This window comes from Suricata suricatta, chromosome 12, assembly GCF_006229205.1.
Source record: "Suricata suricatta isolate VVHF042 chromosome 12, meerkat_22Aug2017_6uvM2_HiC, whole genome shotgun sequence".
In the NCBI taxonomy this organism is placed as follows: Eukaryota; Metazoa; Chordata; class Mammalia; order Carnivora; family Herpestidae; genus Suricata; species Suricata suricatta.
In genome coordinates, this window is record NC_043711.1 from 102,409,743 (window position 1) to 102,424,803 (window position 15,061).

Sequence of the window (15,061 nt, forward strand, 5' to 3'; positions counted from 1 at the left end):
CAGAAAGCATTAACAGAAAGATAGTTGGAAAACTCCAAATATATGGAGATTAAATAACACTTATAAATAACATGTAGGTCAAAGAAGAAATCACAAGAGAAATTTTTAAAATATTTTTAATTAAATGAAGTGTGCCTGTGTGGCTTAGTTGGTTGAGTGAACAGCTCTTGATTTTGGCTCAGGTCATGGAATTGAGTTCCATGTCCGGTTACACTGGGCGTGGGGCCTGCTTGGGATTCTCTCTCCCTCTGCCCCTCTCCCCTGCTTGTGCCTGCTTGCTCTAAAATTTAATTAATAAAATAAATAAATAAATAAAATATTTTGAACTAAATTAAAATACAACCTTTCCAATGTTGTGGGATGCAGTGAAAGCAGAGATTACAGGGAAATCTATAGCACCGAGTACATATATTGAAGAGAGGAAAGATCTAAACTCAGTCATCTAAGGTCCCACTTTAGGAACTAGAAAAAGAAATGCAGGAACGCATGGGTGGCCCAGTTGGTTGAGCATCAGATTCGGCTCAGGTCATGATCTCACAGTCCATGGGTTCGAGCCCCATGTCAGGCTCTGTGCTGACAGATCAGAGCCTGGAGCCTACTTCAGATTCTGTGTCTCCCTCGATCTCTGCCCCTCCCCTGCTCACTTTCTGTCTCTGTCTCTCAAAATAAAATAAAGACATAAAAAAAATTTTTTAAAGAAGAGCAAATTAAATTCAAATTAAGAAGAAATATAAAAGTGCAAAATCAAAGAAATTGAAAACAGGAAGCCAATAGAGAAAATCAACAAAACCAAAAGTTGATTCTTTCCAAAGACGGATAAAATCAATAAGCTATTAGCCAGGCTAGTTTAGGGAAAAAGAGAAGACACAGGGGCGCCTAGGTGGCTCAGCTGGTTAAGTGTCTGACTTCAGCTCAGGTCATGATCTCACAGTTTGGGGGTTCGAGCCCCGCGTCGGGCTCTGTGCTGACAGCTCAGAGCCTGGAGCCTGCTTCAGAGTCTGTGTTCCCTATCTCTTTTCCCCTCCCCCACTCACACTCTGTCTCTCTCTGTCAAGAATAAATAAAACAAAAAATAAATAAAATTTTAAGAATTTTTAAATAAAAAAAAGAAGACACAGATTACTACTAATATCAGAAAAGAAAGAGAAGATGTCGCTACAGATCCGTGGATATTAAAATTATAATCAGAATATTATCAACAAGTCTATGCCAACAAATCCAATAGTAGAAGAAGCGGATGGGCCGGTTCCTTGAAAGATACACTCAGCCAAAACTCGCACAGAGAGAAACAGACAACTGAATGGGCCTATATCTATTAAAGAAATTTAATCAATAATTAAAAAACATTCCAAAACAGAAAGCAACAGGCCCAGGTTGGTTCACTGATGAATTCTATTAGCTTTTAGGAAAGAAATTCTTCCAATTCTCTCTCATCTCTTTCAGTGGAGAGAAGCCGAAGGAATACTCCCTAACTCGTGCTCACGAGGCCGGTATTATTACCCTAACACCAAAACCAGACAAAGCCATTACAAGAAAAGAAAACTGCAGACCTACATCTCTCAAGAACATAAATGCGATACATATTAGATTAGCATATTAAATCTAATAATATGAAATACATCACGACCAAGTGAGATTTATCCCAGATATGCAAAGCTAGTTCAACATTCAAAAATCAATGAATGCGATCCATCCTATCAACAGGTTAAAAAAAAAAAAGAGATTGATGGGGGGGGGGGAGGGGAAACATGGGTGACGGGCATGGAGGAGGGCACACGGGATGGGCGCTGGGTGTCATATGGGAGCCAACTTGACAATAAATTATGGTTTAAAAAAAGAGAAGAAAACCACACGCATATTACTAAGTATAAGAAGTTACATTTTGCAGGATTCCAAATATATGACATTCTGGGAAAGGCAAACGATGGAGCACTAAAAAGATGAGGGATTGCCACGGGTTGGGGGAGACGGAGAGGGGTACGGATTTTCTTTAGGGTGGTGAGACCACTCTTTGTTATACTGGACAGGTGGACAAGTAACATAAATGTGTTCAAACCTATAGAATATATAACACCAAGAGCGAACCCTAAGGTAATACAGGCTTTGGATGATAATGATGTGTCCAAATAGGATCATGAATTTTTTTTTAAAATGTTTTATTTAGTTTTGATACAGAAGAGACAGAGCATGAGAGGGGGAGGGGCAGAGAGAGAAGGAGTCACAGAACCAGAAGCAGGCTCCAGGCTCTGAGCTAGCTGTCAGCAGACGCCGGGCTCGAACTCCCGAATGTGAGATCTGACCTGAGCCGAAGTCGGAGGCCCAACCGACTGAGCCACCCAGGCGCCCAGGATCATGAATTTTAACAAATGCATCACGTGAGAGAGGATGTTGGTGTTTCAGAATTCTGTGCGTGAGTAGAGGAAGGAGGTATATGCGAAATCGCTATCTCCCATTCAATGTTGCTGGGAACCTAAAATCATTAATTTACTTAAAAATGAAGGAAAGTGGTTGGAAGGAAGGGGGGAGGGGAGGGAAGGGGAGAAAAAGATAGTGGCCAGCCCATGAAAAGCCTTGTAAACATTTAAGGAGACTGCGTCTTATCCCCAAAGCATTAGGAAATGGGATGGCTGTTGTATTCACTTTCCATGGCTTCTATAACAAATAATCACAAACTGGGGATTTAAAGGAAGAGAAATTTACTTTCTCAGGGCCCTCAAGGCCAGAAGTCCAAAATCAGGGTGCTGGTGGTCTCATGTTTCTCTTGAAGACTGTAAGGGAATCCATCCTTCCTCCTTCCCTTTCCTTCTTTCTCCTTCCTCTCCTGTGCTCACCTGGCTCCGGTATTCCCTGGCTGTGTCCACCAGAGAATCACTCTAATGTCTGCCTCTATTTTCACGTGGCCGCTTCCTCTGTGTCTCTTATACAGACACTTACCATTGGATTTAGGGCTCACCCAGATAATCCAGGATGATCTCATTTTGAGATCCTTAACTTAGTTACAGCTACAAAGGCCCTCTTCCCAAATAAGGTCACATTCACAGATTCTGGGGATTAGGACATGGACGTATCTTTTGGGGGACCACCCTTCAACCTGCTACAATGTTAAACTACTTAACACGCATCTATTGGGTGGCTGAATTAGTTAAGCCTCTTTAGGTGACATTTGAAACCTACTCTGGCCACAATAAGCCAAAAAGGCGGAGGTGAGGACAGATGGGGGTTACTGGAACATCGCCGGGAAGGTAACAAAATTGAAGGAAAAGTGAACCAGCTGGCTTTAGAGGTCCAGGGCGGCAGCAGCAGTGAGAAGTCGTGAGTTACTGCTTTTATTTTCTTGTTGTTATTTATTTTGTTTTTGTGTGAGAGCACAAGCAGGGGAGGAGCAGAGAGAGAGGGAGACACAGAACCCAAAGCAGGCTCCAGGCTCTGAGCTGTCAGCACAGAGCCTGATGTGGGGCTCAAACCCACGAACTGTGAGACTATGACCTAAGCCAAAGTCAGATGCTTAACCCACTGAGCCGCCCAGGTGCCCCCAGTTACTGTGTCAGATCAGGGGTTGGCAAATGTTTTCTGCAAGTGCCCAGATTATAAATATTTTCCTCTGTGCAGGCCATACAGCCTCTCTTGCAACAGGTTGACTCTGCTATTGTACGTGAAAGCAGCCCCAGACAGATGTAAAGGAACGAGTGTGGCTGTGTTCCAATATTTATTCCCTGTTTATTTATGAAATTTTCCAACTTGGGGCACCCAGGTGGCACAGTCAGTTAAGCGTCCAACTCTTGGTTTCGGCTCAGGTCATGATCTCACAGTTCGTGGGTCTGAACCCCACATCGGGATCCACCCTGACCGCCCAGAGCTTGCATGGGATTCTCTCTCTCCCTCTTTCTCTGAGTCTCTCTCCTGCTTGCTCTCTCTGTCTCTCTCAAAAATATATAAACGTTAAAAAAAGAAAATTTCCAACTTTATTTTCAAAAGCAGGAGAGGGTGTAATTCATGCACTGTGGTCATATGCCCACCTCGTGGCTGGGGATTAGGGTAAGGTGAGGAACCACAGTAGGCGGACCCACCAAAAACAAATGAAATGCTGAAGAATTTGTTGCCCACAGGAAAATCAAGATGCTCTTACAAAAAGAGGGAGAAGAAGGACTGCCAGTATCCTAGCACCTGGACCCACGAAGGACGTGGAATGTGCGAGGCATGGCGGACCCTGTATGAACAAGAGGCATCGTGACTGTGGCTCTCGTGAAGCTCCAGGCACCCGCGACTGCAGAGTAATAGACAGAGACGCACCCTCCGGAGGGGAGGACCGAGGTCCACCGCAGCGCTCTCCAGCCTCAGCAGCACGGACGTGCGGGGCTGTCCTTCGCAGCATGGGGTGTCTGATAGCACACGTGGACTCTGCCCACTAGATGCAAGGGTCCTCAGTTACGACAACTGCAAAGATCTCCAAATGTCCCCTGGGGGGCAAAAGTGTATCTGGTTGAGAACCAACGAACGGTCTACCAGAAAACACAGCCGGGGCCCCTGCTCTCTGCTGGGGGGCCAGGAAGGCTCCCCTGGGGAAACGAAGGATGAGGTGAGGTCTGAAGGAGGAATAAAAGTTACCCAGACCAGGAAGAAGAGGGAATCACAACTCAAACTGAGAGAACACGGCAAAAGCAAAGGCTCCGTGGCCAGAGAGAGCGGCATGCTGAGGAACTGGAAAGGGAATGATGAGGCTGGAACCCACCAGGTGGGGTTTGGGTCTGTGCGAAGCCACTGAGATATTTTAGCAGGTCAGGGACAGTAAGATACCTGAAGCACGCAAGACAAAGCAACCACAAGAACAAAACTCCCGTGCGAGTAGAAAAAAAGAGCCAGCAAGAAGAGGCCCATTGGAGGCTGTGGCTGTAATGTAGATGAGAGAGGACGGGCCAGTTGGTGGCGTTGAAGGCGGAGAAAAGTAAAAGGATTCAGGGTCAGGGGCGTTAGGTGATGAACTGCCAGTGTGGTGAAATGGACACATTTCAGGCAGGCCTTTTAGGTCTCTAAGTTGACTATTCTCCCCGAGGTGCTGAAAGAGAACAGGGGTGAAGATTGGTGTGGGTGGAGGGAACCCCTGCTCTCAACTTGGCACAGGTCGTATTTGAAGTCCCTGAAGAGACACCGGGAGCTGTTGACAGGTCTCTAACGGCCTGGAGCACAGAGGAGGAGTCAGGGCTGGGGAGGTACGTTTAGGAGTCACTAGGCGAAAGGCAACTGAGTCTGAGGGTGGGGTGCAGATACAGAGCGAGAGAGAAGCTTGAGAGTGAGCCCTAAAGATCTACACCATTTAGATCGGGGGCTCAGTCAGTTGAGCACCCGACTCTCCATCTCAATCAGGTCATGATCTCGAGGTTTGTGAGATCAAACCCCACATCGGGCTCTACGCTAAGCATGGAGCCTGCTTGGGATTCTTTCTCTCTTTGCCCCCCCCCCCGCCCCGAAAATAAATAAACATTTTTTTACAAAAGAAAGAAAATGAATCTCCAACATTTAATGGCCAAGCGGCGGCGAAGAAGAAGAGGTCGGTGAAAGAGGCCTGAGACCAATGGGAGAAACCGTGAAAAGCCGGGGGAGCGGGAGGTGTGTCTTCGCTTTTATGAATGTGTCCTATTAGGTTACCGATCGGAGACCCTCCTTCTTTTCCAAGTTGGCCGTCCACAGCGATCGATTTCACCGTTAGCTCTGCTTAGTCACATCCCGTACGTCTGTGTTGTGTTTCATTTTAATTCTCCCAAAGTGGTTTTTTAACTTCTCTTGTGATTTCTTTTTTGCTCCATAAGTTTATTTCGAAGTGTTGCTTAATTTTGAAAGTTTTCCTCGGTATCTTCCAATTACAGGCTTCCATTTTAATTCTGTTGTGACCAGAGAATGTACTTTGTATATTTTAATCTTTAGGAATGTGAGCCTTGTTTTGTGGTCCAGCTAATGACCTATCCTGGAGAATGTTTCATGTGCTCTTAAAAAGAAAACGTATTCTTTAGCCTTTAGGTGTTTTCTATGAATGTCAGGCCAAGTTGGTTGATAGCGTTATTCAAATCTTCCATATCCCTATTGATTTGTTGCAACTGTGATAAAAACACATAACATAATGGGGCACCTGCTTGAGATTCTTTCACCCTCTCCTCCTCTCTCTCTGTCTCTCTCTCCCTCTCAAAAAAAAAAAAAAAACATAGGGGCACCTGGGTGACTCAGTCGGTTAAGTGTCCAACTTTGGCTCAGGTCATGATCTCACGGTTCGTGGGTTCGAGCCCCGCGTCGGGCTCTGTGCTGACAGCTCAGAGCCTGGAGCCTGCTTCCGATTCTGTGTCTCCCTCTCTCTCTGACCCTCCCCTTCTCGCACTGTCTCTCTCTGTCTCTCAAAAATAAATAAATAGCATTAATAAAAAACTTTCCTAATTTAAAAAAAGTGTACAGTTTAGTAATGTAAAATATGTTCACATTGTCAAGATAGCGACCTCCAGAATTGTATCATCTTGCAAAACTGAAACTCTGCACCCACTCAGACACAACTACCCGTAGTCCCTTCTAACTGCCATCCTACTTTCTGTTTCTGTGAATTTGCGTATTTGAGATACAAGTGAGCGCATACAGTATGTATCTCTTTGTGACTGGCTTATTTCACTTACCCTAATGTCCACAGGCTCATCCATGTTGTAGCATGTGGTGTGTAGCCCGTTCATCCTTTCCCAGGTATAAGCCACATTCTGTTTATTCGGTTATCCGCCGTGGACATTTCCACTACGTTCACCTCTTGGCTATTGTGAATGGTGCCGCTGTGACCATGCGTGTGCAAATATCTCTTTGAGACCCAGCTTTCAGCTCTTCTGGATATATATTCAGAAACGGAATTGTGGGTCATATGGTAATACTATTTTTAATTTTTTCAAGAACTGCCATATTGTTTTCCATAGTATCATACCGTTTCACGATCCTACCCTTGCTGACTTTTTTTGTCCGGCTATTTAATTGTTGAGGGTGAGGTATTGAAATCTCTACTTATTAGTATTGGAATGTCTATTTTTCCTTTCGGTTAAGTCAACCTTTCCTTTACCTCTGTGGTTAATCAACAGAGGTTGGTAACATCCACAAACGTTTACAATTTCTATATCTAACTCACATATTGACCGCTTATCATTATGGTCTGTCTTAAAGCTATTTGATATCAATACAGGGACTCCAGCTTTCTCATGGTTGCTATTTGCATCGTATAACTTTTCTTCTATCCCTTTGCTTTCAATCCATTTGTGTCTTTCAATCTACGGTGTCTCCGTTTATAGCTAGCACATAGTTGGGCCTTGCTTTTTCATCCATTCTGACAGTCTCCATCTTTTGAAATACTTAGTCTCTTCAAGATATGTATTTAGTCATTCTGGATGACTGTTTATTTTCTATTTGTCATATGTCTCTCTTTTGTTCTCCTTTGCTGTCTTATTTTATGTTAAATGTGTTTTCATGAATCATGTTAATTTGTCTGTTAATTTTTTGTACTGTTTTTGAGTTATTATATTAGTAGCTGTTCTAAGGATTACAACATTCATTTTAATTTAGCACAATCTGCTTTAGAATACTACCTCCCAGTTACATATAGGAACTTTCTCCATCCTGTCTCATTTTTCTCCCCATCCTCTGTGCCGTTATCACCCAACCATACAATGTCAGAATTATTGCTTTGCCCAATCTTATATTTTTTAAAAGGCAAGAGAGAAGATGGACTCTATTTATAGAATCTTTTACATTTACCGTTTCTGCGATTCTTCGCATCATCTCATGAATTCAAGTTACTGTCTAGTGTTAATTTCAACTTGAAGAACTTCCTTTCATATTTCTTGGAAGGCAGGTCTGCTAGCACCAGATTCTTTCAGCCTTTGTTTATCTGCAAAAGTATTTATTTCACCTTCATTTTTTATATTTGCTAGATATAGAATTCTTGCTTGACTGTTTTATTTCAGCATGTTAAGTATGTCATTCTACTGCTCTTGGGTCCATTATCTCTGATGAGAAGTCAGTCATTAATTTTATTTCCCTTGTTGCTTTCATTTGATATCCATCCATAGGATAAATATTACTCCATCCCCTCACTTTCTTTTTTTTAATGTTTTGTTAATGTTTATTTATTTTTGAGAAAGACACAGTGCACAAGTGGGGGAGGGGCAGAGAGAGAGGAAGGCACAGAATCTGAAGCACAGGCTCCGAGCTGTTAGCACAGAGCCCGATGCAGGGCTCAAACTCACAAACTGTGAGATCATGACCTGAGCTGAAGTTGGATGTGTAATTGACTGAGCCCCCCGGGCGCCCTGACCATCCCCTCACTTTCAATTGGCAAGTGTCTTTAGGTCTACAGTGAGTCTCTTGTAGGCAGCATATGCATGGGTCTTAGTTTGTTTGTTTATCCATTCTGACACTCTATTTCTTTTGATTGGAGTATTTGGTCCATTTACATTCAGAGTCATTATTGATAGATATGTATTTAGTGCCATTTTATTACTTGTTTTGTTGCTGTTTCTGGAGATTTTCTCTGTTCCTTTCTTGTCTTTGTTACTTTTGGTCTTTCCCTTATTGCTTTCAAGAGTAAGAGCATCCAGGAACACCCGGCTGGCTCAGTTGGTGGAGCATGCAACTCTTGATCTCCAAGTTGTGAGTTCGAGCCCCACATTGGGTTCAGAGATTACTTAAAATTAAATCTTAAAAAAAAAAAAGAATAAGAACAACCACAGGCAAAAATGTCACAGATTTCATGCTGTTCTTAACTGAAGTTTAGTAATTTTCATTAATAAATCTTTTCAGTCAGTTTGTATGACTTTGACCAATTTCCAGCGGGTTATAATGGCTATGTTTCACAGTTTCGTCCAGATTTTTTTTAATGTTAATATTTATTTATTTTTGAGAGGTGGGGGGGGTGACAAATGGGGGGGGGCAGAGAGAGAAGGAAACACAGACTCTGAAGCAGGCTCCAGACTCTAAGCTGTCAGACAGAAGCTGATGTGGGACTCGAACCCATGAACCATGAGATCATGACCTGAGTGAAGTCAGACCCTCAACCAACTGAGCCACCCTGGTGGCCCTGTCCAGCTTTTTTATTTTTTAAGCTTATTTATTTTGAAAGAGAGAGAGAGTGCAGGGGAGGGGAGAGAGCGAATCCCAAGCAGGCTATGTGCTGACGGCAGAAAGCCCCATGTGGGGCTCAGACTCACGACCTGTGAGATCATGACCCCAGCTAAAGTCCGATGCTCAACCAACGGAACCACCAGGCGTCCCGACTTACATTTTTTATACAATTTTTAAATGTTTATTTGTATTATATTTGAGAGAGACAGAGAGAGAGGCAGTGTGCAAGCAAGAGAGGGGTGGAGAGACAGACACAGAATCAGAAGCAGGCTCCAGGCTCTGAGCTGTCAGCACAGAGCCCAATGCGGGGCTCGAACTCATGAGCTGTGAGACCACGACCTGAGCTGAAGTTGAGCGCTTAACTGACTGACACCCAGGTGCCCTCCCCGACTTACATTTTTTAAAAATACCCTGGATACTTACGTTCGTTAAGTATTGCTTATAAGAAATCACCCCACATTTATTGGCTTAAGACAACACATGCCTATTATATCATAGTTTCTGTAGGTCAGACATTTAGAAGCAATTTAGTTTCATGCTTCTGATTCACGTTCTCTCATGAGGTTGCAGTCAGGTTGTCACCTGGGATTGGGCTGGGGGTCAAAATCCATTTCCAGGTTCACTTCCTAGGCCTCAGTTCCTCAGCTTGTGGGTCTCTCCAGAGGATTGCCCATGAGGTGGCCACGGTCTTCCTCCAAAGCAAGTAATGCAGGAGACAGTGTGACCAAGATGGAAGTCACGGTGTCTTTTTATGACCGAGTCTGAGAAGCCTCACTGCGCCCCTGTTCACTGCACTCACTGGAAGTGAATCGCCAAGTTCAGCCCACACTCGGAGAAAAATTAAACGCCATCTCTTGAAGAAAGAAGTCCTCGAGAACTTTGTGATGGCAAATGAGTCACTTTAGAGAAGCAGAAGGAAATTAAGGGGTGGAAACCGTACCCTCTAAATCATTGTAGACTCAGCCGCCAGACTGTTCTCATCATATGAAGGCTGGTCCGTGTGATTTGCCTGCTCAAAAGCCTCCAGAGCTGTCCACTGCCTATCCCGTACAGGACGAAGCCTAAAATCTGCAGCGTGTAACTTAAGGCAGTCCCGGATCCGATGCTACGTTCCAGCTTTGTCTCCCCAGCTTCCCTCTCCCTTTCCCGTGGATCAACCGAGTGAAGCCATTCTTCTTCTGCGTGCCTTCCCCTCCTATTCCTTCTCCCCACAGTGTTCTTTCCACCAATCTCAGCATGTCCAAGTCCGCTAAGTACCTGCCTAAACGAGTTCTCCCATGAAACCGCCAGCCTCAGCCAGAGGTAAGAGCCCCCTCTTCCGAGTTCCCAGAGAGCCTGTCTCCTGGCGAGCCACCGTCATCTCCTGCCGGTCACGTCTCCTTGCCGGCCTTTCACAGCTCCTTGGTGGTATACTTACCTTGGCCACCTTGTCCCCTCTCCCCCTGGCCCCTAACCTTGCATCTAGAAGTTCAGCAACTAATCGTCCATTTTATTTCCATCCTAAGGATACAAATTATAGCAAAAAATTGGTGGAGCTTTGCCATGTTTGGATTTCTTTTTCTTTGTGATAAAGTGATTGAGCAAAATTAAAAAAGAAAAAGCTTCGTGGATGTTTGGAGAACGGACTGGGATAGGATAGATATAGTATATCTACATGTAGGTATGTATAGGATGGGTATAGACTGTAATAGGATAGATAGAGTCAGGTTTGTTCAGGCTGTTGCAGACGTCTAAGTGACGGCGGTGGAGACCAGGACTGAGTGGGAGCAGTGGAGACAGAAGTGGATAGATGTGAGGTATGCTTTTCCAGTGGAACTGACACGGGACTGCCTTAGGCTCGGGTGGCTGTGGGCACCGCAGAACCAGGGATGACTCCCAGTGTCTGCTGTTGCTCGCTGTGGAGCTGGTGGCCCTGTTTTCTGTGAGAAGAGGACCGCATCTGGGGGGTTCATTCCGATGTGCAGACGCCCACAGGGAAACCTAACGGTAAGGTCAAGGGACAGTTAGCTCAATTAGATACTCGAGTCTGGAGGTCGGAGCAGACCCAGGGCTGGAGATACACATTTGAGAGTTCTCAGCATATGGATGGATGGTTTTAGGCTGTGGGGTGGGCGAGAGGCCCCCAGGAAGAGAGTGGAAGAAGAGGAGGGTCCAAGCTAGGTCCCGAGGACCTACAGGATCTTCAGAACAAGCAGGACAACTGAGGGGGAGAAGTCTGGGAAGGACGAGCTGAAGAAGTGGGGAGAGGAGGGGGAGAGGATGCCGGGCACCTAGGAAGGACTGTGTTTCCAGAGGCTGCAGCTCCCTGTGCCTCTTCGTATTGCAGCGCTGAATAGATGAAAACGGGGAAGTGTTTTTGGAGACGGACAATCATTGGCGTCGGCAGAGGTGGTTCCGTGGCAGGAAGGAGACAGAAGAGCGACAGTAGCGGGCTGAAGCGGGAACAGAGGATGAAGGATTCAAACACTTGGGTGTTTGTTCCACACGCACCGAGTGAGGCCCTGCAAGCCGCACTCCGTGGCCTCCTAAGCCTTTCCCTCGTGTTCCGGCCTCATCCTCACGCCTGCCTCCTCCCCAGTGACCGTCAGCTCTCACCGGTCCTGCCCACCCACAGTGTCCCAGCCTCTACCCTGCTCCCTCACGTCCTTTCTCTATGGCAGCCAGAGCGACCTTCGGAAAACCCTGCATCTGATCGCGTCACTCCTGTGCTTCAAAGCTGTCAATGGTCACCCATTACCCGGGGATCAAGTCCAAACCACCTGCGGGTTTCTAGGTCGTCTGGCTCCTGCCTCCCTCCCTTCCTCTCTCCCCGCACTTCCATGATTGCCTTCCAGTCATTTTCTCTCACTGTCACCTTCATTTTTCTGACTGTGCCCCACTGTCTTTGTCCAAGTCCAAGTCTGAAGTCTTAACTTAAACAGTTTCCCTAGAAACTTCCTTCACCTGTCCTTGAACCCCCCACCCTCCACACTGTCATCTGAGATGGCTTTTCTTTTCTCTGCCCTCAGCACTAGACGGACTGTGTCTGTGGTTTACAACTGTTTGGCAGCACTTAACACCAGTAGGCGCTCAGTAAATATTTCTTTTTAAAGTTTTTTTTTTAACATTTATACATTTTTGAGAGACAGAGGGAGACAGAGCGTGAGTGGGGAGGACAGAAGGAGAGGGAGACCCAGAATCTGAAGCAGGCTCCAGGCTCTGAGCTGTCAGCACAGAACATGACGCGGGTCTCGAACTCATAAACCATGAGATCTGACCTGAGCCGAAGTTGGATACTTAGCCAACTGAGCCACTCAGGCCCCTCTCAGTAAATATTTCTTGACTGGATTAAGCAGAACCAACTACTCACTTCCATGGTAATGCTCCACCAGAATTTTTTTCTTTTTTTAATTTTTTAACATTTATTCATTTTTGAGAGGCAGAGTGCGAGTGGGGGAGGGGCAGAGAGCAAGGGAGACACAGAATCTGAAGCAGCTCCGGGCTCCAAGCTGTCAGCACAGAGCCCGACGCGGGGCACGAACTCACAGACTGTGAGATCTTGTCTTGAGCCAAAGTCAGACGCCTAACCGATGGAGCCCTCCAGGCGCCCCCAGAATTTTTCTTAAATGGGAAAATATATTAAATGCCTTTATTTACTTTAAGTAGTGTAAGCTAATGTAGACATTTTAGATGACGCTTTTCAAAAATCAACGGGTCAACAGTATCTCTGGAGGCAAGACCTACAGACTCAATTATTCTAAATTATTGCGACTTATAGATTGAATGTAATGCTTTCATTAAAGGGTTGTTTGTTAATCCAGTTAATAATGAGTAACCCACTGAAGCTGAATGAGAGGTGAGTGAAATGATCCCTGATTCTGTAGGAGTAATTAGTTATACATATATTAATTTGCCTGCTTTCAATTCAGGCACTATTAAAACAAAAAAAATCCAAGAGGAGAGGTAGTAGGAGTTTAACAGCCATCCATTCTTTGCAACGTTTTCAGAAAGCAGGTGAAAATGAACCCTGAAACAAGCCGGCAGCAGGAGCACTCATTAACTTAATACACTTTAATCTTTTGACTAGAAGTCTAAGTCATGGACTCTGGAGCTGCGAACCCCACCCCCAGCCACCTGAAAACATCTCCACGTGGCCGTTCTGACCGTACCCCCAATTCAGCACATCCCAAGCTGAACTCATTATCCAACACATTACGGCCCCTCCTGGCAACCCGCCTTCCTCCTGGGCTCCCCGTTTCCACCGTGTGCCAAGGCAGACACAAGCTCCAAGTCTCAGCAACATCTTCCTGGGCGCACTCCTTGGCCCCCTGAAAGTGTCGGGTTACCCCACCTTGGGGACAATCTCATAGCAGCCACCCTGGTCCCTTCTCAGTCTCCTGGATAACTCTCGCTGAGGCCTCTTAACTTCCTTTCCCACCTGCAAGTTCCCCTCCATAAGGCCTCCTGCCTCAGATATGGGACTCAGCTTCAAAACCCCAAGTATGGTCCTGTCACTTCCGCAAAGCAAGCAAACCAAAAGACCCCCAAGATATTTCATCCCCATCATAACAACTAATCCTTACTGAACCCTAAGAGTGTGTAAGCTCCTGCTCAGTGCCCTACATACGTTATTGCGTGAAATCCTTCCACATAGCCCTCAGTTAAAATCCTAACTCCCCACCAACATCTGGCCCCGCCCGCCCTGCCCACTTCATCCAGGCCTCTCCCTGGCTTGCCAGGTAACTGTGGCAGTGGCCTTGTGTTGCCAGGACACATGGCAAGCCTTGGCTCCTCAAATGCTCTCTCCTTGGTCCAGGCTGCCTTGACTCCTTTTGTCCTACGACTCTCAGCTCAAACCCAAGTCTCACGAAGAAGCCTTGTCTGATGGTCCAAAGTCGGCCTCTCCTAGTATCACAGAACACTTGCATTTGTCACCCTCTGTCATTACTTTTGTTTGTTACCTGTTCAGCTCCCTCAGTAGAAGGTAGGCTCCTCCAGGACAAAGCCCAGGTCCGATTTGTTCACCAGCGAGCTCGCTGCAGGAGTAGCACAGGGCCAGATGACTCGGATGCTCAATAAACAGGAGCCAAATGAATAAGAGAAGGAATGAATGAAATCACAGTTTCCGGTCAGCACTCCGGAAATGGTCGCCCTTGTCTGTATTCTAGAGCTCACATCTCCATGCTCTTTCTCACCAGCCTGGGCTTTCTCCCCAAGCACCCAGACTTGATAGTGCTGACGTTGCTGATTAGATCTTTCCACGATGATCACAGCCTATCATTTTGCTACCTCCCACTATGTGCAGGGAACGTGATGCAGGCTTAAAAAGCATCATCTCGGTTATCCTTACCGGCTACCCTACGACGTAGGCCCTCTTTTCCAGGGCTGCATTATGACATTTAAGAGCACTTTTGCCTTTGTGAGCCCTTCTTCCAGACAGAAGTTTTTAAGGTTATATATTACACTTCGTCCACTGGTACAATTTGTATACCAATTATATAAATACAATCCAGTCTGGATTCACTATTACAATATGCATCGTTATTCTGATTTTAAAAGAAATGGAAATGTTTTCGTGGGCCCTGGATACTGAGCCCAATACGTCAGCCCTGCTCTTGTGCCCCATTGCCAGATAAGAAAACTGAAGCTCTCAGGACCGAAAGTCATGGCGAAGAAGGAGTGGAGCCGGTACCCGAACCCAGGACAAGAGCGAGTCTGGTCTTAAACTTCTATCCGTAGTTAAAATCCCAGGGGCCCACCCAGGCTGCGTTCCCGGATCGCTTCGGGGCATGCCCGGAGCCGCCCTCTAGGCCCCGCCCCCTCACCTAGGCCCCGCCTCCCGCCGGCTCTGGGCGCCTGGAGCCAGAAATAGGAGGCAGCTCTCTGTGCCCCGCCCTTTCCCCGGACCCAGGCGCGCGGCCGCGGGGGGCGGGATTGCGGGACCGCGCGTGCG